We start from the raw sequence: 4,373 nt of genomic DNA, 5'->3' as shown, positions 1-4,373 counted from the left end.
CAATAGCGTCCCACCACTCGAGTGCTTCCTTGTCAAATGTTTGCACCGCATAATTCACCTTCTGGTCCTCATTAAATTCACCAGATCAGAAGGTTTGGTCCATCTTCCTAATCCAACGAAGGCACGCCACGACACTCTCGCCTCCTTCAAAGGTAGGCGGCTTACAATCCATGAAGGTTTTGAATGAACTCCCTCGACGTCTAGCAGCTCCAACAACCTCCTGCCTTGACACGGAACGACTATGTGCCTCATCATCAAACGATTGATCTCCACCCTCGTTCACGCCCTCAAGTGGCAAGAGTCCGGCGGCATGCATCGCCTGCCGCATCTGCTCCAACGTCCTATCCCGCTCCTGGAGCTGCTCCTGAAGATCAGCAATGATGGCGGCACTTGATGTGTTGCGTGCACTCCGTGATGGTTGGGCTCGTGGCTGGCGGTTAATAGGTGGGGTCTGAAACATGAACGGCGGCGTCCCGGGAGTGCGGTTGTTCTGGCTGCCGCCCGCTTCTCCATCATTCACATTCTCCATAGCATTCGACATTATCCTAATTCATAAAGAGTTTCATTTCTTTTATACATAAACAAATATTAGGAATGGAAATATTTTACAAGCATTATCCTAAAACGCTCAACACACACCCTCCCCCCTTTAAGTACGTAAAGGTCCTAACTGAGCCAACTAAGTTGTGAGTCTGAACACCGGCATCTGCATTCAGTTCACTCCCAGCATGGCTCTGATACCAACTTGTAACGTCGTGATTTTCACCATAATTTTTTTTTCTTTTTAAAACATTTATTTAACAAAATACGTTAGCGGAAGACTTAGTTTCTTTTTAATTCAAAACATTTTCAAAACCACACGTTACCATTTTCATAAACAACATTAAACCATTTAATTATTGCAAAAAGGAGTTCAAAGGAAAATAAAAACCAAACGTGTTCATGTGGCATCTTTATTAAAACTAACTACCCAAAAGGAACCCAACCTCACCAAGCCATGCTCCTAAGATACCTGTATCAATCAAAAGGCATCCAACAAAGAAACAAGTGTTAGCAACTGCCACGTGAGCTGACAACTTGTACACAACCAAAAAGAGAACACACAATTCCCGTAAGGGTCATCCATGCAAATCGTGATAATAACATAGTCAAGAAAAACAAATAACATGATATTATAATTTATTTCAATCATATAGTTTTCAACTTAACTCAACCGATTATTACATATAATTTAATTCACCGTTTATTATATGTAATTTCTAATTCAACCGATTAACTACTTTGGGGTTCCTTAGGGAGGGTCTACCCAACAACTTAACCCCGTTCACTACTCGTGTGCTCAGCCAGTTTAGTGCTCTAAGTGGCTCATGACTTCCACCCGAATACACCAACCCCAAGACTTCCACTTTCGCTACTCCGACTTGCAAAGTACAAGTACTTTACGGTGTCGTTCAGGATCGGTACAAACGGTGCCAATTCCAACGATACACCTCCCGATTCCCACGTGATGTTTGATCTGGCCACACCATAAAGCCAACACCACTCCAGTTCCCGTACACCGAGGTGCACATGAACCACGTGTCACACGACCATCTAGAAAAGTTCGTGTAACTAATCACCGTTATGGCTTAAGCTCTTTCAACCCATTAGACTTGCAAGGTTCTACCCATGTCACTGTTATACCCCGCAAAAGCATGCATACACCATAATAATCATGTTACTCTTACAACTTAAACGAGTAATTATCATGTAATGAAGTTCATTAAGGTATCACCATACATTAGCATATAACTACCAATTCATGTAACATCATATCCGCATGCAACTTACAACGTTCACATAGCATGAATATCACCATAGCAACTGATACCAAGGAATAACCACACACAAGATGCAAACAACATATTTTCAATAATTATCACAAGCATTTATAAAAATCTAGCATGAATCCTAATTTGCATCAACAATCTACATACGAGATGTGGTTTCCGGTTATGCACTAAAGTCAACAAAAATTGTCGACTCACCTTATGTTTGAAGCGAGTTCTCCTTTCTAATTCAAGCCTTGACCCTTCTTGAAGTTGTCAAGTTTTCACCTAATAATCACACATACCAAGCAATCATCAAAATGGGGTCCAAGTTTCATTAACACCTTTAATTTCTTATTGGGTTACATATTTTTTTAAGTTTCACAGCTTGACCATTGTTCAGGGTTTTGGTCATAAAACAGAATCTGTAACTCCGATTGAGCTGAATCCGGACTTTCTGAAAACTAGACTCGATTTCCTACATATTATCCAGAGAGGGGAATCGGTCAATTCTGCTCAGATTAGAAGCTACAGCCCTCGCAAGATGGGGCAAAGTTGCTGTGCAGATTTCCAATAATTGCCAAAAATCAACGTATGATTCAAGACCTTGGACAGAGGATTAAAGCCACATGATTTAACACACCAAAAGCTTGAATGAAGGTATTAAGACATAAATTAAGTGGTTTATGAAAAGACCAAGAATTGACTAAAGGATTATTGAAAGTAAGATGCCCTAATGCACCAACACCAAAAATCTACATACACCAATAAAGACTTCATTTAGTTCAAATCAAGATACATGTAGGGATGAACTTTTAGTGAACTTTATACACTCATTATGTGGTTTTCAAGTTTGTTGTTTCAGCCTCCAATTCATGGTTTTGAAGACCAAAAATACAAACAATACTACCAAGAATTTTGAGGACTTCCAAGCTAGTCTTTTGATAAAATCTTTGCTAGTCCAATCAACAACACAAATTCCCACATATCAAAACTTCTAGGGGCTGTTTTGAGGGTTATAAATGGTACTCAAAACATGAATTCAATGCAGGAAATTATTCACTAAATTTGAAGACAAGAAAAAAAACAAGATTTTCCCCAAAGCAAATCAATTTGTCTCCAAGATTGGAATCAATTCAGGAATACCGATTCCATTATATGAGGGAACATTTGAAAATCGATCATACAGTGGACTATGATTGAGATCATGTACAAGAAGTCAATTGAGGAGCAATTCAACCTAAAAGTCGAAATTAATTGCAACCCAATTAAGGAATTAACATAACACAAGGGAGATTCAAGAGATTACCAAGGTGTGTGATCGATCCAACGAGTTTGAAACAAAAATCGGAGCCCACAGCCCCTACTAAGCCGATCGCAACCTCCCCCTCAATGCCAATCGTGTGTGTTTTTTTTTGCTTCTTCTCCTTGATCGACGCCTGCTGGAACGATGGCCAAAGTATCGGGATTTTTTTTTGTTCGTTTACTGTCGACGCCAAGCGGGAACCGAAGGTGTGGGATCACTTCTTAATTCGCACGAGAGGGAAACGGATGAGGGGCCAGAATCGGTTCGACCCCTCTATGACATTAATAGACAACGTTACGTTAACATGGAAAAGTTACGTAACCATCAATTTGTTTAAATACCAATTTACATTATTGGTCCCCCATCTTCAACTTTCTTTTCAATATCTTGCGACTGTCAAAGGAAAGGAAAAGTAACATAAGAATGAATTGGTTTTAAACCCTATTTTACATCATTTACCCCTCATCTTTCTATTCCTTTGTCTAATAGATCCTTCCACTATCATTTGAATTATTTTCGACCTTCAATTACAAATATATATAGTTTTCCACATTAAACTTTAACCCCTATATCTTTCATCAAAATTTCATCTAGATGGTCCTTCCAAATCCATGATATAATAGTCCCACCTTAATTAATTATTTATTTATACCTTTTAATCAATAACTAATTCTGTTAAATATTGATTAACGCCATTTTTATTTTATTATTTCATCTTACAACCTAATAGCCAAAATAATTTTATAGTAATAAATATTCGAGTAACGGAAAGCTAACATCGTTAACCGAAAGATTTTTGGGTCGTTACAGTATCTAAGTCCCAACAATGATTTGGAAGGGTTAATTGACTCTAAAACCCCATATTTATGTGTTTACAGCCCAAGCATGTGCCTTGGCCGTAAACACTTGTTCCAAGTCCTAAATCTCATTTTAAACATTAATTTGAAGGCTAAAGAGGTTAGATAACAAGTTAGGAATGTTACCTCTTTGATTTGGAGCCTTAAATCTATGTTTTTGGACCTTAATCTTGGATGAGGAGAGAGGTTAGAGTGAGAGTAATGAAATGAAGTCAAAAGCTTCAAATGAAAGCTTTGAACACTTTATATAGTGTCTAAGTTTTGGACACGGTGGAATTATATCCGATACTGTCGTTTAGCGGGGCTTTTGGTCGCACCCGATTTAGTGGTAGTAATAATAAAAACTAACTTTTCCAACTAAATGGAAATGTGTAATACAAGTTTTTATTTCTCTTATCACGA

General features: G+C 38.4%; 1 long non-coding RNA gene across 1 annotated transcript; it reads right to left on the bottom strand.

Moving 5' to 3' along the window:
* Positions 1-3,556, bottom strand: LOC111883350 (uncharacterized). The gene is made up of 3 exons (XR_002847414.3): positions 3,118-3,556; positions 2,028-2,096; positions 1-1,012 (listed from the first exon to the last, which is right to left on the bottom strand). It is a non-coding gene; the product is annotated as an uncharacterized LOC111883350 (long non-coding RNA).
* Positions 3,557-4,373: the final 817 nt, after the last annotated feature.

This window comes from Lactuca sativa, chromosome 2 (genome assembly GCF_002870075.4).
Source record: "Lactuca sativa cultivar Salinas chromosome 2, Lsat_Salinas_v11, whole genome shotgun sequence".
NCBI classification, from domain to species: domain Eukaryota; kingdom Viridiplantae; phylum Streptophyta; class Magnoliopsida; order Asterales; family Asteraceae; genus Lactuca; species Lactuca sativa.
This window is presented reverse-complemented; position numbering and strand designations above follow the sequence as displayed.